The sequence below is a fragment of the Protopterus annectens genome, chromosome 4.part0, assembly GCF_019279795.1.
Source record: "Protopterus annectens isolate FY-2018-M chromosome 4.part0, PAN1.0, whole genome shotgun sequence".
Taxonomy (NCBI): Eukaryota; Metazoa; Chordata; order Ceratodontiformes; family Protopteridae; genus Protopterus; species Protopterus annectens.
In genome coordinates, this window is record NC_056733.1 from 312,806,394 (window position 1) to 312,832,496 (window position 26,103).

Sequence of the window (26,103 nt, forward strand, 5' to 3'; positions counted from 1 at the left end):
ATCTGTCTGCCACATGATTAGCAGATAAATTATTACCTGGAAAGCAATGTAATACCAAATCCATTTACAGAACACCTGGGGAGTTATATAAGTCCACATTATGTGAAACTGTTCTGTATAGTGGTGTACCTGCATTTGTTACTGCTTGGCTCATACTGACCCATGCTAACAGCTTGAGAGGTATGTATGTGCCACATCAGTTATAGGAGAATTGTAGTCACTGTACTCAAAACTGATACTACACACCTGTACAGTATATATTTCAGTGTTTTCAGGGATATAATCTGCAATGTCATTAATATAAATTTTTTCTCTCTCTCTCCCCGCACCACTTATCTTAATTTTATTACTGTTATTTATTATTATGATTTAGTATTAACATATTTTATTAAACTAACTATATTTTATAAAAAATCTATTTCATTATTGATATGTTTCATTATGATTTAATAATAACATATTTTGTTAATTATATATTGGAAAAAGTGGTTGATTATTGCTATGTTTTATTATGATGCAATATTAACACATTTGTTAAACAAACTGTTTTGTTGGCCTTATGGTTTACTTTTTGCTGGCATTCTGTTACTATACTAACTGTTATGTTACTTAATGTTGTGTTGCACATGATAAACATTAATATGTATTTGGATGAATAAATATGATGTTCAATTCTATTAATACTGACATTGGTTTGGTTATTACTGACTGTAACTTATTGCTATACCTCATTTATCACAGTATGTCATGGTAGGCTGGTTCCTGCTGTTCCCCTACCTTGCCTCAACTGACCATGATAGCAGGTCTCAGCATGTCATTGACTCAGACTGGTTGTGCTCCCTCTGCTGCCCCTGCACTACCTGCTGAATCATGTAGTACTGTCCTAGAGGATGGGGCCCGGCCCCCCTCTGGGAGCTGTGGCTGAAAGGGGTATTGACACCCATGTAGAACTGCCAGTCTTGGTGCACAGGTTAGTCTACCGTGGCTATGAACACCACCTTTTGCTGTATTGAGGGCATGATGGCCATCCTGGTGGAGCAGCCTCGGCCTGGTGCCCAGCCTCCAGAACAGCCACCCTCAGGTCAGTGATGGAGCAGTGTTGATAGTCCCATGGGTGGGGACGTGAGTCACACTGCTGCTGTCTGTAGGCATGTGGGTTTCGGATTCCACAACACCCTGCCTATCCAAGGTGTTCATCCCACTTCATGTGTCACACACCACCCCATCTGCTGTCTTGTCTGTGTTGTCTATTTGCAAATGCATCTTCACCTACCCTACTTACCTCCCCGACATGTAACTATGTTCCTTCCTCAACATTCCACTCTCACATTAAAAAAAAATGGGCACCTGTCCCCCTCCAAAAAATATTGTCCTATACATAGCTCTCCATTTTGCACACACATCAATGCAACACATGTAATTTGGTCCAATTGGCTTCACAACCCCCTTTCTCTGGGGTTTGAAAATCCAAATTCATTTACAAGTTCTGTCAAAGTGCACAGTTGTTACTGTACAAGAAATGGCTAGCTATGGTTCTTTACTACACCCTTCCTGCACATCCCTCCATGCCTTTCATTATGTTTTTCCCTCTGCTCACCCCACTTCACTACTTTTCTATCTCCCCTTTTTTCTTTTCTTTATATATTTTTAGTGAGGAACTGTGCGACACTCCACATCATGCAGCTTCGCTAAGCTCAGCTAAATAAAGCTATAATGACTTTATGTGTTTTTAATGTTGTAAGACACATGTACAAAATATATACCTCTGCTGTGTTTCGAACCCATCACACCTGCAGCACACTGCATTAACCCACCACACCACACAACTCTTACTTATGACAGGTGGTTTAAAAAAGCATAATAGTTGCCAGTTATGGTCATTAGGCATATTTCAGTGGAGCTGCATGTCATGGTGCACCATGTAAACTTGAATAAAATGTAATGGAAAAATGGGAGTGTACCTTGGACTCTGGTTCAATAGTATACCACTAGACAGCCAAAGACATGATAGTGGATGTAACTGAGGCCTGTGATAACAGGTAAATGTGCCCTTTTATCAGCAACATGAAAAAAGTCACCTGCTAAGGCATTCATGGCAAAATACATATTCAGCTTGGACCTGGTGCAGACTACATCCATATAAAGCCATGGACATACAGATGGATGTAGTAAATGTATGTCTCAGCCTGTATGTGTGTACATATATCTTGCAAAAACACCCACTGTAGCAGTGACTCAATAGATCAGTCTGTTAAATTCCTTGCATACGATGTGTTTTGCCATACACAGTCCTTGGTTCAAATCCAGTGTTGTGTTGCACTTTAATTGCATTAGTATGAAGACTTCAATTAATGAATGACTCGTGCACTCATTACTCACACAAAGCATTGCAAAGTAACTACTTTTCACTATTGGAAGTCACAGGCCTGCATGTAGGGACACACATCACCTATCCGTATAGCATTACTATATGTCACCTAGTACTCTGTTACTGACACAGTTGCCTAACGTAAGTACCTTAAACACATGCCATAATTGGAGTGTAAAGGGTACTATCACCTGGCTCTGCCTTTACAACAAGGCTTACACAGCTGACACAGATACACCTACGATTTGTTGTCTTCCAAAGTGCTCACAGTCACTGTCTATGTCTATTACCTGCAGCAGCAGCTGTACCCTGTGGTGCACACAGCTCAGTGCAAAGGTTTCTGTTACAGATCTGCCCTCTGCAATGTTGTAGTCTCCTCACCCCAGTAATGTCCATCTCAACAGCTATGAAATGGGCCCTGTTCTACATGAAGGCCTTATATATTGCACAGTGGTTGCATGTCATTGGCTAATGATAGTGAAACTCAGCTGTTTTGGTTGCAGTTCGTATATCAGAGTCACATATTGGTTTAGAGGCAATTAATTGCTAATGAGAGCATGTTAAACTGCAAGCATCTGACTATAGACAAACATTCTGTATGATAATTTCCTCACACAGACCACACCTTTGTGAAACAGTACGAGTAGCACATGACAACAGAGGAGTACTGCACTCCACCAGGTATGTAACTGTTTTTTGTGTATAACAGGATGCAGATGGCAGAACAGAGGTATGGGGAATAGTTAGTAGAGCAGTAAGCCTGTCTTAGGCCTGTGGTAATGACATGTCATTGATACCCTGCTGTCTTACACATACAGGGGAAGTACAATTTATCAGGGTTGCATTGTCTTTTGTCATTGTGGCACACTGGTGTTGTTGGACTGTCCCAATATAGTGGTCATAATAGCCCACTGCTATTTGTCTGGCATTGGTATTATGACATATTATTGGATGGCTAGCCTTAGGAGACACACCACAGTGGACCAGAGTTTTGGGTGTATGATCATACAGCAGAATATTTCATGGCACACAGGGAACTACCTCAGTAAGGATATCTTGGTTGTATCCACACACGTAGTATGTTGTCACACTGTGGGGTATGATGTGTGAGCAAGCAGTGAATAGTGCATTTTTGTTCTTGCTGTATCTGTACATAGTGGACATCCATGTATTTGATTCTGTAATGTGTTTCCCTTTTGGTGTGTTTCAGGACTAATGTATAGCAGAAGACATGCCCCCTTCTCATATGCAGAGAATGAAATAGTACTTCAAGGACTACGACAGCATTATCACATCCTCCTATCCAGGGGGAGACATAACAGGCAACAGCAGGCTGCATTGCAGGCAGACCTTGTCTGGGCTGTGAATGAGACTGTCCACCAGGACAGGACATATGAGCAGGTTCAACACCATGCTACAGACAATACTGCATGATGAAGGACAGCTGATATAGCCAGGGATCATGCCATCACCAGAGGAGGGCCTGCAATGGAACAACCACTCACAGCCACTGAGGAATTCCTGGCAAACCTAGGGTCGCACAATAGCTCCCAGGCATCCATCACACCATATATTATGGAGGTGGGTGCCACACTGTCCACAGCAGAGGAAGGTGCAGATAAGTTTACTGTGATCACCATTGTAATACTGTAGCAGTCATTCTGTCTGGCTGTACATACCTTTATGTGGGTGTCGGGTCTATGTGCTGTGGGGGGGGGGTTAGCTCAGTTGTATACTCATACTCAGAATGTCAGCAATACATCAAGTAACACAGTATCTACTGTACATGTGAGATATATGCAGGTATTACCTTGTTGTGCTGCAACATGCGGTGATACTGATATTACCTCACCCTCACCTTTTTATAGGTCTGTCAGTAGTTTTCCAAGGCTGTGGTCCTGCATCTGGTAAGCTTGATACTGTTTTGTTATGGAGTATACATATGCTATTAAGGGTAAAGGCCAGGATAATTCCCTATTTACAAATAATGTTATGTTTAACCAGAGTAGAATGTTTGTATGTTCCAGGCTGGAACAGTTACCTTAGTTTCCTAGACTGGGTAATCACAGGAGTGTAGTTGAACAAGCAGCAACACTTTTGTAGTTATAGTTCAGAGTGAATAAGCCTCCTGGTGTACATGAGGCAATTAATCTGACATGCCTTGTACATTTCAATAGGTCGATGGTACATACCTTAGGCAATGAAACTTGTATTTGTATATATTTGTTAAGATATGTGTACCGGATTTTATTTGCTGTTTTATTAGGTATAGTGTCATATTGCATACCTAAAAAGTACATTTTACTGGCAAAGTGTCATGAGATTTACCTGATGTGCTTGTTATAAAGGCCTTGAGTCAAATGTGTATGTTGTTGTGAGGAAGTCTGTTGTGCATGTAAGTGGAGATAAGGGGATGCGGGAGTGGTAATGCAGTTGTGGATCCTCACTATTATGACTCTTTGTGGATTTCCTATACATAATAGCGCAGACAGTAATGTCCTGCTTTTGTCTTGGTTTGAACAGGTGACTGGGGGGATTGGGGCCTCTCCCCCACACCACCTGATGTCAGTATCTTTTTGGACTCTGATGATGATAGCGGTCATAGTGAGGTACAGGTGGGTTTGTCTGGGGCTTAATCTATCCCAGAGGTTGACATCCATCTTCTGCCCCATTGTCACTGCACAAAGTCAGTGTGCTCACACATACCCAGTTTCCACAGGCCTCATATATGGGACAATCAGAGGGTGGAGACATTTAACAGGCCAGTGTGGCACCTATGGCTTCAGTGAGTGTAGACACTGGCTATAGCCAGAGAGCTGGTAAGGTCCCGTACAGGTGGATTGACAGGGGTGTTCATAGGAGGAATGCTGTCCATCCACCACCTGTTGCAGTTGTCGCATCACGGGTCACTCAGCATATGTTTCAGGATGTCATGGAGGCATAGGCATGTTCTGAACGGAACACCAGACGTATGCTTACGGTTATGGATGCAGCACAGTCTGACATCCGTGACTGCCTCCTTTGCATTAGGGACACCCTGGATCAGTTCACTGATGCAGTGGACAGATGGTGGGTTAAGACAGTGTCTGTCTTGGACCACACATTGTCTGTGCTGTAATGTGTTTTTGTAGTTGGGCGTTGGGCCCATGGTTGTAGGTCAGCAACAACATCTGCTGAGAGTCCATGTGGCTGTGTACAGTTACACCCCCATAGTGGCAGTACATCCAGTGCTACAGAGTGCAGTGTGCTGTCCACACCACAATATGGCAGGCCATGGACATGTGGTCCTGGGTGGTCTAATGAGGGACACAGTCCCAGCAGACAGCAGTCACTGTCAGGTTCTAGCACCGTGTCTGACCTTGGGCATGGTGGTGCCAGTGCATGTCTTAGCAGAGCCAGTTCCCGTGTTCAGGGCCACAGATGGTGAACTGTCAACTCTACCATGTACGATCCACAGCTGTCCTACATATACATGTATAGGTCTAGCACTGAGCTTGACTGTGTACATGTACACTCTCACACACCACTGTCACATACAGGTTACCTACAGACACATACGGCACCTTTCCATGCTCCATCTAACCCACTCTGCTTCCTAACTCACACACATGCTGTCAACCATTTTTTGCCAGCCTATGCCTCCAGCACCCTCACACATCACCCTGTGGAAGTGATGATACCTGTGTCACATCCCTGTCATCCTACCCAGTGATGCAGGGGAATGAAGCTATGTGTCTGATGCACAGATTGACTATATTACTTGACATGTACTTGTGTAATGCAGTATTGTTTTGCATGCCACTTGTAGTGGTCACCAACATACACTGTATGCTGGTATGTGTCATGAGTACGCAACATACTTTTGTGGACCTTATGTTGTAAGATGTACTTTTTTTATTGTTACACAGTGACAGATATGTCACAAACCTGTGTATGTTTCTGTGGCAGGTGTCTGAGGTGATAACCTATGGACACACATCAGCAGTGAAGCAGCACAGCATGGCATGACAGCACAGTAGAAATATGACTTCAGCAAGGTACAGCAGTATACGTGCATTGGTCAATATGGTCACATCTGTATGACAGTCTACTAAGGATGATGGCAGCGATTAGCGTACTCATGCATTCATAATTTGTGATAAGGTCTGCTACAGGGCAAGATGTGACCTTGCTGTAGTGCATATGCTACCTATCTGTAGGGAGCATAGTAGATGAATGACTCACTGTAAGGACATTAACCTACTATGTGACACTAGTACTACATGCTTGTGGGAGAAATCTGGCTAGCAGACATGAACACACCCTTGAGACAGACCCTGCCTAATGGTACACAGAGCACCTCAGTGCACCTCAGCACATGCTATCTGTTTGATTGGCTGGGCAGCCCTTATCTCAACATATGGTGTTTGCCTGAGTACCTCTTGGTCTGGGGCAATATGTGCTCACTCTGTACCGAGGTGGATGCAGATGTCTCTGATTGTGAGGGCTGCATGGCCATTATGTTAGTTAAATTCACATGTCCTATGGCCCCATGATATGATGTATACTACTGTAACAGCCTCACATACAAACATGGCCACATTCAGGCTACCACCACTTCCACTCACTCCATACAGGACATGGCACTGCATACACATACTGCAAGTTGGTTGTATGCAGATTAGAACACTTCCCTATGTACTGGCACACAGTACAGATCACAATACCCGATACACACAGCACAGTTCATGTCTGCTAGTACTATCAGTTAGCAGCATATAATGCTTGTTAATATAAGCAAGCCTCGTGGTCAGTCATGTGGGGGGGCACATCACCCCGCTACAAATAAAATGATGCAAAACCTAACTATGTCCACTTTACAAAAGTTGTCATATGTATGCCACATGGATATACACATGCACCATGTTGGGCAGAGTGAGATGGGAACCCCTACCTGTCTAGGCTTATATACTATAGATCACACTACTCATCACACACACCACAACTTAAGTCTTGTTACTGCACTGTCAGCTGGTAGTCTCAAGGTGGCTGACATCATCAGGTCTTATATGTAGAATAGGGCAGTGTGGAAGCCAGCAGCAAATTACATGCCAAAAAGTGCATAACCATTGCAGGTGGCTAGCCCATGAGGGCATGGCAGCTGTTCTGCAGGGGTATGTGTATACACACACACACACGCACACACACACACACACACACACACACACACACACACACACACACACACACAACCCAAGTAGCCTGAAGTGAGATTAGATCCCCTACTTATCTAGGTATTACACACTATAGATCACAGTATTTATCGAGCATGCCATGGCTTAAGTCTTGCTACTATAGTGTCAGCTGGTAATCGTAACTTGGCTGACATCATCAGGCCTTGTAGGATAGCACAGTGTAGAAGCCAGCAGAAAGTTACGGGCCCAAAAGGTATATAACCATTGCAGGTGGATAGCCCATGAGGGCATGTCTGTTGTTTTGCAGGGGTATATAAACACATACCAAGTGGGCTGCAGTGAGATTAGAACCCCTACCTATCCAGGATTATATACTGTGGATCACAGTATTTATTGCATGCACCACAGGTTCAGTCTGCTGTATATGTGATTGCAGGCACAGTACATTTGCATTATACAAACTAGGCTTGTGTTGAAAAGCATCTATGGCCTGCAGAGTGATATAGGTTTGTACTGTTATCTGCTTTTAGTATCCTGGCAGTGAGATGACTGATGTTATCCTAGCTATGTATGTACAGTTACCAATATGGCCGTATGTGGCTGCTTGCAGTTCGATAGGTGACACTGTGAGCTTGGACAATGTGCCCTGTCCATATGTGCATTGACACCATTATACATTATACAACCTGCTCACCTATGTCAATCTCCATGGTGATATCCAGCAGGCATTGGGGTCTGGATGTAAGTGGATTATGTACTGTTGTATCCTTACTTTGGATCATTTGAGCAACATTATGGCTTTGAGATAGTGCAGTTTACTCACCACTATTAGAGTATGTCAGACAATGCAGACATCCACACACATACTTCTGTATATAACATGATGTACATATAAATGTAGCTGTGTGTGTATGATGTGTATATGTGTTCTGTAGATATATGGGGGCAGTGTATGTATCATTTTAATATACATAGCTATATATATATATATATATATATATATATATATATATATATATATATATATATAGCTATTTGACACTACATAGCGATAGATATATTATGCATGTGAGAGACAGATACTGACAGACGGATATGTACTGTATATGTATATTTCTGTATGTATTGACATTTATACATAATAGGTCATTACAATGAAGGGCCAACATAATTGTGCTCATTTTTACTAAGTGTACAGGCATGCCCAGTGGGACTGTCAGTGCTTATAATGTGACTCCAGGCTACACCTACCAGGTATTCCAGTCCTGGATTTTGTATGCTACAGACATTAACATCTGCCCCTGTTTCTGCAGTACTGCACTTCACTCAAAATGTTCACAGCATTTCCCGGCTGTCTGCTGTACTAAGTATGTGACTGGAGTTGGTAATGTTACACCACCAACAGAATGACAGTCTGCATGCATCTCAACTGTCCTGATTTTCACAGAATGTCCAGAGTTTTGCTTCATATGTCTGGTCTGTTCCTCACACATTTGTGGATTTCCGGTGCTTTATTGAATATTGACATCAATACATTCTGCTAACTACATACAAGCAATTGTATGTCAGACTTCATATCCGTCAGAATATATGTACTACTGCAACACCTTTATTTCAAGAAAGGTTTATGTGACCAATATTTAAACTTTGTCCCTATGTTTAGGACCTTGTCCCCCCAATGTTTCTGGCTTTGTCCAGATTTCTTGCACTAAGAGGTTGGGAGGTATGACATTCTGTAAAAACACCAACATACTACTACTTCACATGCAAAAGATGTGACTAAATCCAGATTAGAACCATCAATACCATCACCCATACTAGCTTCCCTAGTCCACTGAGCACACAGGTCACTAGATAGGGAGGGGTCATCCATCACACATTCAACAGCATACATATGTACATTGTTATCTTGCTTGAAGAGAGACATACAATGTGTGAGTGCTATGTAAGTTACAGCCCCGAGATTGCCTGGTCCATTGCTATACCATAGCTGCCATTCTGTTAAAGTGATCATATGGGTACACCTCTGTGTTGGGGGTGATGGAACAACAGCACATGATCAGCCTGGGTAGACAGTAGTCCAAATATCATGTGTACCCACTGTTTAACATCTCCCTTGCCTGATGTCATGAATATTCCAACCATGATGCCTAATGAAAATTAAGGAACATATACTATTGGACTGGGTATCAGTTGCCCCATGTGGATATTAACTATGACCAAATAGCCCACTATATTTTCTTGCATAACAGCAACAGATCCATACATATAATGCCTTATTATAGTAATCCTTACAATTAGTGTGTAGGTTAGAGACTTACCTACCTTGAGAATGCACCAGTTGACAGAACTGTAGTTCAGGGCTAACTCTGTGTGATGCATGTAGTACACAGCCAATACATGGATAGGTACAGCTTGCGTGGGTTACCTTGCATCAGCTCTTTTATTATATGTATGTGAGTGGGAGTAAGGTGTTAGTCACTGGGGCCCCAAGTTATCAGTGAATGTGCTATGCATTGCCTCTTAGCTAATTCCAGGACATATTGGGCATGCCTACATCTGCCTACAGGGACTTTATCCAGTGCCTTATCCTCCGAGTCCTCCTGTGAGTGCAGCTGTAGTGGCCTAGGCACTGGTGGAGGGCTGTGTATCCTTTCCCTATGCTGATCCTGCTGCAGCTGCTTCAGCAGGATCATATTGTGTAGCCTGGCACATACTGTGACCATATGTGTACATGTGGCTGGAGAATACTGCAGGGCTCCATCAGATATATTGAGGCACAGGAACCATGACTTCAGCAAGCCAAACATACACTCTATGATGTTCCTAGTTTGTGTGTGTGCCTCATTATGGCATTCCTCTGTGAGTGTGTGTGCATTTCTGATGGGTGTCATAATCCACGGTTCCAGTGTGTAGCCAGCATCCCCCACTAAATGGCCATGTGGGATGTCCCTCTAGCAAATATCTGGTACGGCTGTGATGCATGCCAGATATGGGAGTTGTGATAGCTGCCAGGGCTGCTAGCACACAGGATCATGATAATGCCCTGGGCTTTGCACATGACCTGGCAGTTGATGGAGTGGTATCCCTTGTGGTTGACGTAGATTCTACCCTTCTCACTGTGTGGTCCCTTGATGTGTACATGAGTGCAATCTATGGCATCCAGTACCTCAGGGTAGTGTGTTACATGGCAGAAGAGTTGCATATTGCTGGCCTTTGCCTCAGGGGTGAGGGGAAAATATATGTGCTTGTGGCATGTGGTAGCGTGCCATCCAGGAACTGGTGGAGTACCCTGGATGCTGATGTCTGTGAGACCCCCATCATGTCCCCATTTGGTCTTTGAAAGGTACCTGTTGCTATTATCCTAAGGGCTAGACATACATTTGTTTACACTGGGATGGTTTCCCCTCTGTTGGCTCAGGGCCTGAGTTGAGGGTGGCAGAGCTCAGTGAGTTCTTGCAGTATGTCCCTGTCCACCCTGTAGCGCTCAACAATCTCCAGCTCATGTAGCTCTTGAAAGGTTACCCTGGGCCTGAACACTCTCCTCCTTCTCTGCCTAGGTATATTGTCAGCAGCAGCAGCAGTGACTTCAGCATCTAACACATACAAATGTAGCAAACTTGCAGCAGCCCCTAGCAGTCTTTCAGTTAAATTTCCCAAGTCTGTACTCCAATGGTGCAGAGTATGGGGGAAAAAACAGATTGTAAGGTGTATGCATACTTTATAGTGCTCTACTGTAGGTGCTGCCTGTGTGATTGGCTACCTATGATGCAGTGCACCTGCCTAAAATATCATTGACATCATTCAATGGCCCTTGTTGAAGTTAAGCAAGGATCAACACTAATTAATACATCACTGGCCTTTTAGATAATCTGAGCACTGTGGCACACCATGCAAACATGAGGCCTGTAGGTAAACACTGCTTAGCAGTCAGTGCTCACCCTCCCCCAAACTTCCATGCTCAGCACAGTGGTGAGCCGCAAACACGCGGAAACACGTGTCCAGTAGGCAAAGCTTAGACATCAGTGCACACACCCCCCATTAGGCTTCCACACTGCTCAGCTAGGCTCCAGTTAGTTTAGAAGTTATTGGACACACCCACTCTTGATGTCAGCTACCTCATCTGTGGACACCAACATGGTTCTCTGCCTACAAGGAGGGGATATGCGGACACGGTTACCCCATTATCCTATTCAGTAACTCCACCTTATTTGCATAGGGATCTGTGCTCACAACCTGGATACTACACACTTCCAAGCCTTTCCACATTAGCAACAACACCAGTGTACCATTGTAGATATTGCATGCAGGGTCCTGTAATACATTTCTGTCTCATGATATTAATATTGATTTTTCCACATTTTTTTGTTATAAGGCATGTTTTTGCACTGCAGCGAGCCACGCAAACACGCTAAAATTATTAAAACAATTAGCTTAGTATATTTACTGTAACTTTTGGAACACACAGACAATAGTTTTGCTCATATCTGTGTGTGCTATGCCAGTTCTGTCTATCTACCTACATTTTTACAGCCCCTTTTGTCTGTCTACAGTCCTGTACATGGAATTTTTCCATATACACTACAGACACTGACACAGGGCTTGCATAGCTGCCTATCAGCTTGGTGGATCACTCTACCTGACTCATTTGCATGAGATTCACTTGCTTATGAGGTGAGTTGCATGCCATGGAAGTATCTATGTTGGTGTGCTTGTGTGCACTGCTTAGCAGTGCTTAATGAATTTAAAAATGTTCACGCCCATGTTAGCAGTGTGGTACGATGCCTACATGGAAAAAAAATGTGTAGGCTTTATTAAATTCCTCCCCTCTTTTAATAAAACTATATACAGACACTAACAATTTCCAGTTGGAACACTGCAGTATCTAATACAGCAACTCCATTTTTCTATTAACCTTAGTAAGGTTTCAACTTAATTTGATCTTCAAAAAATCTTAAACTTTATTGGTAAAATAATACAATGGTTAAGTCTTTACTTGATTTAGTTTTACTTTGTATTTGTAGATTACAAAAGTTGCTCTTCACAGTTTTGTATGTAGGTAACATGACAAAAAACAAACAGGAAAACATATATGCTCATTAAATTAGTCTGATCTACTAAAAGGGCTTTGAAAAACATATGTAATGCAAATCATAAGTAAATGTCCCAGAAATAAGGACATAGCAGAAAAACATCTTTTCATACATGCAACAACAAATGTTGATCCATAGTACACTTACAGATGCTTTAAGCCAGTGAAGATTTCCACAGTGGGGTGCATGCTGTATAGGCAGACATTTCCAAAACCAAGTTCAGTAAGAGAAACCCTGTGTAAATAACTGGAAATTACTGGGCTATAAAGTTTCTCAAAATTTTTAAAAAAATCATTTAAAAAGAAGACAAAATAAGCATGCTAAGCACTTGTTCATTGTTATATGTATATAGTTTTGACATCCACAATATATTTTGTACACTCATTGTCACTACAAACAAAATTGAATCCTATACAAAATCCCACAAGAGATTTAATAAATACAGCTATATTTAAAGGTACACCTAAAAGAGGAGATGTAACATTATTTATCTTGTTATTTGTTATTTCGATCATAAGATTCTTGAGTTTTAAAAATGCCAAATGACATCTTTAAAAGGAATTTCTTTAAACATTAATGGATTGAATAATCCGTGTAAAAGGGCAAACCTAATAAGATACATTAATTTACACAAGGCCAATCTAGTCTTCCTGCAAGAAACCCATCTCTTGAAAAAAGATATTGATAAACTAGCCACTAATAAGTATACAGTATTGGTTAGTTCAGAGCACACTCAGAAACAAAGAGGAGTGGCTATTTTATGGAATAAAAGTATGCCCATTCCTAAAACCATTAAGTCTTTTCAGGATGACAAAGGAATGTTTTGTATGGTTACAATACAAATTAATGGGAAGACTTACACTTTAATTAATGTATATTGGATACCTGGAATTGGTATTAATACAGTGAAACATCATATTGATAAGATCATATCATTCTCTATAGGGGATATTATTTTAGCTGGTGATTTTAATTGTATACTACATGAAAGTGATACTACCACTATAAGGAAAAGAAGAATTACATCTAATGCAAAACATTTAAATGATTTTGCTAATTCTTATCATTTGAATGATATTAATAATCAGATAGATTCAAAATCATTACCATACACCTTTTTTTCTAACAGATACAAAACTTATTCAAAAATAGATAGGGTCTTTATTTCAAACCAGATGGTAACAGATTTAATTAATTCCAAAATCATTTCATGTCCTATATCTGATCATAACTCAATTGTTTTTGAATTCATGATAAAAATACTCATAATGTTCAGATCAAAAGGATACCAGCATACTTAACTCAGCTAAAAGACTATAAAGAATATATACTTTCAGAAGTACAACATTTTCTAGACATAAATAATACTCCTGAAGTCTCCATTGTCTATGTTTGGGATGCCTTAAAATCATATCTATATGGACAAAGTATCAGATGGTATAATAATAAAAGGAAATCTTGGGATAAGGAATTGTTAGATATTCAAAGTAAATTAGACTCTTATAAACATAATAATAAAGAAAATATTATGGACAAGAAAGTTATTGAAGAAATAAACAAACTAAATGAGAAATACAAAGAAATTTTAACTCATAAAGTTAAAATAACTTTAGAGAAATACAAGTTTTGTCTTATTCAATAAGCCCCAAATACTTACATAGACTTAAAAATAAAACAAAAAGATTGAATAAACAAAACCATATCAAAGAAATCTTTTCTCTAAGGAAAAAGAAGAATGTTTCTAGTATACCAGAAATACTGGATGAATTTAGAAATCACTTTCACAAGATTAACCATAACAACATTAACATGGAACCTAAAGATAAAATAAAGGAGTTTATAACCACAAACATGAATAAAAAGCTTAATAAACAACAGATTAAACTATTGGACAAGAGTATTTCATATACAGAAGTTATTACACAAATAAATAAGCTTAAATCAAACAAAGCACCGGGTAATGATGGTATTATACCAGAGATATATAAAATCCTTTCTAAAACTACATATTCATTAATACATAAGGTTTTTATTTTGGCCCAAACTGAGTTAATAACCCCCATCTTGGCAATATACATTTATTTCACCAATTTTAAAACCTAATAAAGATCCAACTAGATGTTCTTCATATCGACCCATCTCATTACTTAATGTTGATTATAAAATGTTTATGAGTATTTTTGCTGATAGATTGAAGACAATCATCCCCGGCATTATAGATATAGATCAGACGGGCTTCATTGTAAATAGAAATACTTTTGATAATATAAGAAGAACTTTAACATTAATTGATTTTGCAAATAGGAAAAAGAAAGATTTAACACTTATTAGTCTTGATATAGGTTCAGCATTTGATTCAGTAAGTTGGGACTAACTGTTTACCTTACTGAAATGCACAAACTTCTCTGATGCATTTGTAAATTTAATTGAGCATTTATACAAAGGAACGCTGGCTTATATTAAGGTAGGAACATATGTTTCACAAAAAATACCCATTCTTAAAGGTACAAAGCAAGGATGTCTACTTTCTCTACTATTATTCACTTTAGTAATGGAGCCTTGGGCTGATTTGATTAGAAACAGTACTGACATAGAGGGTTTTGAAATAGATGAAAATACAACATCAAAAATTCAACTTTTTGCAGATGATGTTCTAATTACATCAGCAGGATCTAATTCTTCTATGCAGTCTTTATTTGATAAAATGATGAATTTTAAAAGTATTTCTGGTTTAATATTCAATGAAGAAAAAACTAAAATACTACCTATATATACACGAAAAAATATTCTCATTAGTGATTTTACTAAATATGTACCCAATTCAAGTCAGATAACTTATTTAGGTATAATACTATCTAAAGATATTAAATCTATTATATATAATAACTATAATACCTGTTTTCTTAATATACAAAATCTTTTAATACCTGGAATAATATGTTTTTACTATGGAGGAGAGACTTACAATTATTAAAATGATAATATTCCCCAAGATTTTATACTTAATACAATCAATAATACTTTCACCTACAAAATAATTATCAAGAAACTGAATACACTAATGTTAAATTTCTTATGGGCACCTAATAGACCTAGGATTGCATTAAAGAAACATACTAATAGCTGGTCTCAAGGGGTATTTCTTTTCCAGACTTTAATTTATATATTATCTCTTCTATTATAAAAGTTATTACTTTATTAATAGATCAGTCATATATCAAAATGGAAAGATTATTGGGAGCTAATTAGTATGCACTTCATGAAAATCTCCTTAACACATAAAAATATGATTGTAAATAACTCCATGTTGTGGTTGCTAAAGGAATTTTGTACTTCACCTATTACACCTAAACATATGGTTTGTTACCCATTAAATATTATTATTAGTTATCGTAACTTTATATTCATGCACCCTAAGTATAGGGAATGGAATTTTATTGTATTCCCTATAATGTATACTCAGGGTATGCTTATGTCATCTACTTCTGAAGGAGCTCATTTAGCTATAGATAATGATCTAAAGTACTGGTATCAGCTGATATCTGATAATAAAGTTAAAAATCTAGATTTCTTAAAACAAGAATTTGATCTAAGAGAAACTTGCTGGTTAGAGGTTCAGATCTTTAGACAACATCTCATTGATAGAATAGATCTAATGTCTATAACAGTTAAAGAACCTATTCCAAAACTGATTGATTACTTGATATTAAATTTACAGCATAAAGTTTCTGATAAAGGTAAACTTTCATATATACATAAAATTATCAGACAAGAAACTTTTTACAGTGTAGATTCATACTGGAATTATTTCACCTCTATTAATGGGGACCCACCAACTCAACAAGATAAACAATATATATTGGAATCTGCTTATAGAACTACATCTTCCATTGTCTGGAGACTTTATACATGGAAACTTTTACATAGATCTTTTTATACACCTTTGATGATGAATAAAATAAATAATAAAGATAATCTATGTAAGAGATGTAATGTAGAAATTAATGCTGACTGGGCTCATATGTTTTATGACTGTATGAAGTTGAAAGAATACTGGAAGTCAATTAATGAATTTTTGCAGGCTCTTTTACAGATAATTTCATTATTTCTAAGTCTCTTATATTATTCAACACACCTGTACCTCAATGTGTTAAAAAGATTAAGCTTCCCTTGTTATGGTCTATCCTAGCAGTGGCCAGGAAAATAATAACTAGAAATTGGATTTCAGATACACCTCCTTCATTCAATGAATTTAAAAATGTTATGAATATAATGTGCCATATGGAAATAAGCACAATTAGAATGAGAACAACTAGAAAAACATCATATTATATTGTATGGGATAATTTACAAAATTTGTTAAAAAATTCTAATTTCAATAGCACGGTATTTTAGTTTAATTAATTGATCTGATTGTAGTGGATGTCTTTGTAAATACTTTAGTTGTTTTGTTGAATATTATAATAATACCTATTTTTAATTACTTGTATAAAATTGTTATGATATTTCTCTTATATGTTAAAACAATAAACCTGTTTTGAAAAAAAAAAAATAAGCATGCTAAGATAAAATCAACCAGCAATTCTGTCATGTCGTGGATGGACACGTCAAGGATAACAGATATAGGAGACTTAGCACATAGCCCATGGCTGGATAAGGGTGAGTGGTATGGGTATGAGCTGGTAGCACTGGTTGGAAGATGGCTGACTATGGTCAAGAGCAAAAGCTGCGGTGGTGGTGCTGCGGTAGCATTGTCACCTCACAGTAAGACGTTGTCCTGTTCGATTCTCAGCTAAAGCGTCTTCTGTGTGGAGACATGCATGAATGGGCGTACCTTCATTGAAGGTTGTGTGTCAGGCCTGGCAAGTCGGTACGTAAAAATCTACTGCCAATCATTAGCGGACCGGAGTTCCGCTGTGGCGACCCCTAACTGGGAAAAGCCGAAAGATACAAATTATCAATGCATTGGCAATGGAAAAGACAGAGAAGATAAAATCAAGCAACTTCTTGCAGTAACAAATTATTGTAAGATAATAAGCATTTAGATGGTGTACAGTACAACAAAATAATGGAGAAGAAAGTAATAAGCAGTCCTTACGAGACATTTGTGGGTGAAAGAAATGCACTGAAAATGACTGTAAGGGTTACAAGTTTAAGGCTGTTATTATTAGCAAGTAGACAGGTGCGGCAGCCAAGGTGGGATCGTATATTTAGTAATTAGTCCTGTTTAAATAGCTCACAGGTTGGTGTTGGTATAATTGTACAGAAAATCATCTAACACAGTTTACGGTCAGAGAAAGCTGCCTCAGGTACTTGTTGCTTAATCAACTTCACAGAACTAAGTGATGATATTCTGGTAATTTATCATACAGGGAATTTAAGAGGTGACAAACTACCTTTAAGCACTACTGGCTGGCAGTGCCTGATTACACTTTTAGAAATGTGCATTGGATTCCTGAAGGTTGCCTTTGCTTTGTGCACCAAACGTCAACAATGCTACATTCCCAGCTTGCATCAAAACTTTAGTTTTTTCTATGGCACATGTATACTAAAATGACTACATTAAAAACTTTATTTTGGGTAGCTACTAATATGACATATCATCACTCCAGGCAGAGTTATTTTCTTTCCTTGTTCATATGTACCTTTATAATTTTCATTTCTGTGGCTGAAAGTAGATAATGTAGTAGACTTAGGCGAGGCAAAATGATGCCTTTTAAAAATCATGGTTTACATAGTAAATGCCAGTACACCTGGAATGATGGCAAAGCTAGTCTATTGTGATGTTTGACAGTGTTAATAAGAATACTAAGATGGGCTATCAAACATGCAGAACTGTCCAGAACTGCAAAAAATGTATTTAGCTTTTCATACTTCCTTGTCACCATGTGGAAAAAACAAAAGGCATATTAGAAAGTAAGCAGGCAGGCAAATAAATAAAAAGGCAAAAAAGCAGATTCTTTTTCACAGCTTAGAATGACTGAAAAGTTTTATATTTGAGATTCAAAGAATTTCAACTTATATTAGAAGAAATCTGGCACTCTGTTCGGATTGGGTCATTAATGGAAAGTCTGTTCTTACACATGGCAGTGAGCAGTCTTTTCAAAGATACAGGCTAGCCTCTAACCCCATTTAACATTAGAAGGAGAACAATGTGGATCTTGGGAAAATAAAGGAGACGTGAATGTGCGGAATGGCTCCTAGGCTTGACAGAGTTTGTGTGTGTGTGTGTGTGTGTGTGTGTGTGTGTGTGTGTGTGTGTGTGTGTGTGTGTGTGTGTGTGTGTGTGTGTGTGTGTGTGTGTGTGTGTGTGTGTGTGTGTGTGTGTATGTCTCTGTCTGTCTGTACATATGTGTGTCTGTGTCTGTGTATTTGTGTGCATACATTTCTCTTTCTCTATATACAATTCCTTGAATAATCACTCCTGACTGTTTCTCCTGATCCCTTGTCCCAGCTTGTTTCTTACCTGGAGGATGCCCCCCTCCCTTGGGTGGTTTCCTGTAGATCTGTACCCTGGGTTACTCTGTAGGTTAAAAATTCCATTGGTATGCAAACATACAACCTCTTTTGTTGTGCAGAATTTGCCATTCAAGTCCCACGTAAAGGTAAAGAAGAGAAGAGGGAAATGAAAGCAGAAAGCCTTCCCCTCAATAGCCTCACGTTCAACATACTATCCCATCTGCTGGTTTTGTCATTAGAAACAGTTCTGTTATATAGTGAAAAATCTAAATGAGCAACAGAAACAACCAATGAGCCCACAGAAAGCCTTGGAGAACAATATGATAGTAAAACAAACTTATAAGCAAGAACCAAGAATGCTGACAAAAGGGCACTATGGATGATGATGTACTAATTGGACAAAACTCAACTAAAGAAATTTATAAAAGTTGTGCTTTATTAACTCTTAATTACCCCTTTGTGGAAAATGGTGTTAAAAAGACATCTTTCAAAGCATCAGTTTTGTCATCTTAAAAACATGCAACAGAACTAAAATGGGAAATCATAATGCAGGATTATATATACAATATAGAAAACAAAAAAAAGAGAGAGCTGCAGGTAAAACACTAAACCATGCATAAAACAGTGCAGTCTTCACTCTGGCAAAGAATACTGTTGAAAGAGCAGACAGACAAAGAATGCCCAAGAGCCTAAAAGACCGGAAGCCTCTTAAGCTATATGTGATTGTGACATCTTTTACAGACATTTCTAGAGTGCTAGATAACCAAACACAGCAAACAGAGCAAACAGAACCATAACCAACCACCATAATATATGACAGATGACATCCCGGGCTGTGTACTACATGAACTACAAAATGAAATGGCACCTCACCTAAGTGTTATGTTTAATCATACCCTCACCTCAGGCTTCGTGCTCACTGAGTGGTGCACAGCTACAGTTATCCCACTCCACAAGGGGGGGATCCACCTTGGATCCTGGGAACTCCCGCCCCATCAGTCTGACGAGCCTGATCTGCAAGGCCATGGAACGTATTATCATGGAACTTATAAACAAATATATTGGCAACCTTCAAACACTGGAACCCACCCAGTTTGGGTTTGTGAAAGGCAGTTCTTGTCTCCTGAACCTGATTGACTTCTTCGAATCAGTCTCCAGAGCCGTGGATGAGGGTAAGGCAGGCCACACAGCCTATCTGGACCTCGCCAAGGCCTTTGACACCATCCCTCACTCTGGAATCATAGATAAACTTACTAAGCTGGGCATTAATCCCTACGGCACTCGATGGGTTGCCAACTGGCTTACTGACAGAACCCACACTGTAAAAGTAGCTGACTCCAAATCCAGCTCCAGACAAGTGACAAGTGGAGTACCTCAGGGTTCAGTCCTGGGACTGCTTTTGTTTGGCATCTACTTCTCTGAAGTACAGGCCAACACTAAGGGACTCTGACTAACAAAGTTCACAGATGACTGAAAACTGGGAGCCATTACTGAATCCCCAAATTATGTGGATACTCTCAAAAGGGCCTTACAGAAACAGATGCTTGGTGCCAGACCCATGGGCTCAAGCTCAATGCCAAGAAATGTATAGTTATCCCCTTTGGGAAAAAACATGTACCCGTGAATTACCACATAGGTGGCAGTACATTAAACACCAAAAGTGTGATAAGAGACTTAGGGACACAGGTGGACAGTGGTCTCACCTTCAATAACCACATCGCTACAACAGTCAGGAAATCCATCTATGTGGCACACCTCATCACTAAGAGCTTTTCATCCAGAAAAAAGGAGGTCATTGTCCCACTGTACTCATACCTCATTAGTCCCATTATAGAATACAACGCCCCATTTGGTATGTACCTTTCAAGACATCTGCAACAACTGGAAAGGCTGCAGAAATACCTCACTAAAAGAATCACAGGCCTAAAGCAGATGCCCAATGCTGATCGCTTTAAAAAACTCCAGCTATACTCTGTCACATATCGTCTACTCAGAGGTGATCTCTGCTGAACATACAAGGCCATGTCAAACCCAGAGCTGTTGGACATGCTACACTTAAAGAAATCCCAATCCCTCAGAGCCACATGCTCCAGGGATCTAAACCTTATCATCATAATAAACAAAACATGCTGGAGGGATAGGTTCCTGACCCAGAGACTCCCCAGACTCTGGAATAGACTGCCCATACATGTCAAGCAGAGCACCTCCTTGGCCCTCTTCAAAAGGAGCCTTGACGATTGGATGGGAGAAAGGAAATTCACCCCAGGGATCACGTCAGTCACCCTGCTAGACAGCGGTCCAGGGAAGTAAATAGTGTGGGAAGAAATAGCCAGGGAATTTTTATGGCTAGGCTTGTATAGGGGAAAAAATGTCCCCTGCGCGTAGGGAGTTGCACGGCAACAGGAAATATCAAATAAAGAAAATAAGCCAGCAACTAGTGGAAGTTACGGTTAGGTAGTTTATTAAGCTACCATAGGTGCATATAACTCACGAACATACCGGTTTCGGCCCAAATACAATATGGCCTTCTTCAGTGTGTAAATTTTGAGTTCACTATGCAATTTTTAAATACACATCAGAAAATTCTGATTGGTTGAAGGTAACAAGCTCATAAATATTAATCAATTGCAAACATACATACAAAAATCAATAACAAATATGTGAATCAAGTAAAACATATCAAAATGTCATATCAAAACAGAGTAATTATGTATGTAATGTATGCAATATGATATAATATAATATGTTGGATCAGATATGTTTATAAATATTCATTCAAACCTGGGCTAAATAGTGCACCAAGTTTGGTAATCCATTTCTTTTCTTTCATGTCCAGTTTTCTATGCCAACCACATTTATTGGTTCTATCACCAATAATTTTATCAATAACTGTGAAATGAAATTTGGCATTATGATGTACAAGTGTATGTTTGTATAATGCGTTGGATAATTTTTTACATCTAATGTCACTCAAATGTTCCGACACCCGGAGTTTCACTGATCGAGATGTTTGCCCAACATAAAATGAGTGGCAGGTGCAACTGGCCATATAGATGGCCCAATCAGTGTTGCAATTGGCAAAGAATTGAATATCAAACACTTTGCTACTATTTCTACTTGTGAATTCCTTGGTTTTAATCATATGTTTACAGTTCACACAGTGACCACAAGGAAAAGAGCCAATGAGTTTGTCCCCCAAAATAGTTGTTTGATAAACCTGTGTTAAGGAAGATTCAAAGTGATGCTTGTAATGATTAAAATACCCTGCCAAATTCTTTCCTTTGCGAAAGGAAAATGAACATTTATTGGGGATGATAGTCTTGATTTTAGCATCTGCATCTAATATGTTCCAATTGTCCCTTATAATCTGAATGAAACTCTTAGTGTTTCTCCCGTATGTGGTTGTGAAACGCACTGTGTTGGTCTTGGTTGGTTTCTTATTATATTTCAAAAGGTCTGATCTATTTAAACCTGAGGCGTGCCTATATGCCATTGTAACATATCCTGATTCATAGCCCCTATCCTGAAATCTATTACACAAATCCTGAGCATGGTGACCAAAACTCGTATTGTCAGAACAGTTACGTCTGATTCTAATGAATTGAGACTTGGGAATATTTCTGGCGATATGTTTTGGATGAAAGCTGGAGGCATGGAGTATAGTATTGTATTGGGGGAATTTTCTGAATACTTCTGTTTTTAGAGTATTATCCATATTTCTTGTGATCAGAACGTCCAAAAATGTTATAGATTTTTGATCATATGTAATGGTAAATTGTATCCCCCACTTATTATCATTCAAATAATCCATAAATTCTTGAAGAGATGAAACATCTGATCTCCATACCATCCAGCAATCATCCAAATATCTTCGCCAGATGTCAATGTCAGGTATAAACCAATTGTGAGTGTCATCATATATCATAATTTCTTCCATATAAGCCATGAATAGATCAGCATAAATAGGGGCAAATGAAGCCCCCATTGCTGTTCCTCTGATCTGCAAAAAGCATTCATCATTATAGAAAAAGACATTTTTGGTCAACACATGCTCAGTTAGGTTCAATAATAGAGTGTTAAATCCTGGTTGGTACATGTTTGATCGTTTGAGCCAAAATTCTATTGCATCTAGTCCTGCCCAATGTGGGATGTTGGTGTATAAGGAGCATACATCTAATGTGCAAAGTATCCAATCTGAATCTAACTGCATATCATTGATAATACCCAAGAATTCAGTAGTGTCCTGTATTCTTGACCTTACCAGTTTTAATAAAGGCTTCAGGTACATGGTTAGAAAATCAGATAATGGCTCAGTCAATGAACCAATTCCCGATACAATGGGCCTCCCAGGTGGATGCAGGAGGCCCAAACACTGATGTTGGTAAAAAAGGGATATATCTGATGCAAATAAGTTTCGAATCAGCACTTAGTGTATGTAGGCCCCCTGATAAATGGCCAACAAGTAATAACACTCCGAATCACAACATAAACCCATCACTTTGAAAAAAGTAAAAATTAAATGTACTTGAATATATAGAAGTATTTGTAATGGTTCCTCGTCGCAATTCTTTATCCTACTTGGATGGTAATAGTCTCAATGTAGAATGCGACAACTGCCCCAATACTGATATTTGTGAAGAAAGAATACTGTCGTTCTTTTTCCTTTTCTTTATAAATGCCAATTGCAAAGAAACGGGTTTCGAATCACCATCTGATGTGTACAAAGACCTCAGAGAAAATAATAAACCATATATGCATCCGACTGTGAATTTATTTTTACATAGTGTACTTCATGAATTACATTTGCAGTATAATCACTGTTTACCAATGGCTAATAACATTACTGATTCAGAAAGGTCTTGTTTGGAACAACTAGTAAAGAATAAGGATCTGGTCATTATCAATGCAGATAAGGGAGGAGCAGTGGTGGTGTTAGATTGGATTCAGTATGATACGGAAGCACATAAACAATTAGATGATGTGCGATATTATACAAAAATGCCACTGGATCCCACTTCTGTATTTAAAAAAGAAATAGATGATTTTTTACATTTTGCTTATGATAATGATATAATATCAATGAAAACATTAAATCATTTAACTATCTCTGACCCCATCAAACCATACATCTATTTTCTACCAAAAAATACACAAAGACCTCCTGCATCCACCTGGGAGGCCCATTGTATCGGGAATTGGTTCATTGACTGAGCCATTATCTGATTTTCTAACCATGTACCTGAAGCCTTTATTAAAACTGGTAAGGTCAAGAATACAGGACACTACTGAATTCTTGGGTATTATCAATGATATGCAGTTAGATTCAGATTGGATACTTTGCACATTAGATGTATGCTCCTTATACACCAACATCCCACATTGGGCAGGACTAGATGCAATAGAATTTTGGCTCAAACGATCAAACATGTACCAACCAGGATTTAACACTCTATTATGGAACCTAACTGAGCATGTGTTGACCAAAAATGTCTTTTTCTATAATGATGAATGCTTTTTGCAGATCAGAGGAACAGCAATGGGGGCTTCATTTGCCCCTATTTATGCTGATCTATTCATGGCTTATATGGAAGAAATTATGATATATGATGACACTCACAATTGGTTTATACCTGACATTGACATCTGGCGAAGATATTTGGATGATTGCTGGATGGTATGGAGATCAGATGTTTCATCTCTTCAAGAATTTATGGATTATTTGAATGATAATAAGTGGGGGATACAATTTACCATTACATATGATCAAAAATCTATAACATTTTTGGACGTTCTGATCACAAGAAATATGGATAATACTCTAAAAACAGAAGTATTCAGAAAATTCCCCCAATACAATACTATACTCCATGCCTCCAGCTTTCATCCAAAACATATCGCCAGAAATATTCCCAAGTCTCAATTCATTAGAATCAGACGTAACTGTTCTGACAATACGAGTTTTGGTCACCATGCTCAGGATTTGTGTAATAGATTTCAGGATAGGGGCTATGAATCAGGATATGTTACAATGGCATATAGGCACGCCTCAGGTTTAAATAGATCAGACCTTTTGAAATATAATAAGAAACCAACCAAGACCAACACAGTGCTTCACAAGCACATACGGGAGAAACACTAAGAGTTTCATTCAGATTATAAGGGACAATTGGAACATATTAGATGCAGATGCTAAAATCAAGACTATCATCCCCAATAAATGTTCATTTTCCTTTCGCAAAGGAAAGAATTTGGCAGGGTATTTTAATCATTACAAGCATCACTTTGAATCTTCCTTAACACAGGTTTATCAAACAACTATTTTGGGGGACAAACTCATTGGCTCTTTTCCTTGTGGTCACTGTGTGAACTGTAAACATATGATTAAAACCAAGGAATTCACAAGTAGAAATAGTAGCAAAGTGTTTGATATTCAATTCTTTGCCAATTGCAACACTGATTGGGCCATCTATATGGCCAGTTGCACCTGCCACTCATTTTATGTTGGGCAAACATCTCGATCAGTGAAACTCCGGGTGTCGGAACATTTGAGTGACATTAGATGTAAAAAATTATCCAACGCATTATACAAACATACACTTGTACATCATAATGCCAAATTTCATTTCACAGTTATTGATAAAATTATTGGTGATAGAACCAATAAATGTGGTTGGCATAGAAAACTGGACATGAAAGAAAAGAAATGGATTACCAAACTTGGTGCACTATTTAGCCCAGGTTTGAATGAATATTTATAAACATATCTGATCCAACATATTATATTATATCATATTGCATACATTACATACATAATTACTCTGTTTTGATATGACATTTTGATATGTTTTACTTGATTCACATATTTGTTATTGATTTTTGTATGTATGTTTGCAATTGATTAATATTTATGAGCTTGTTACCTTCAACCAATCAGAATTTTCTGATGTGTATTTAAAAATTGCATAGTGAACTCAAAATTTACACACTGAAGAAGGCCATATTGTATTTG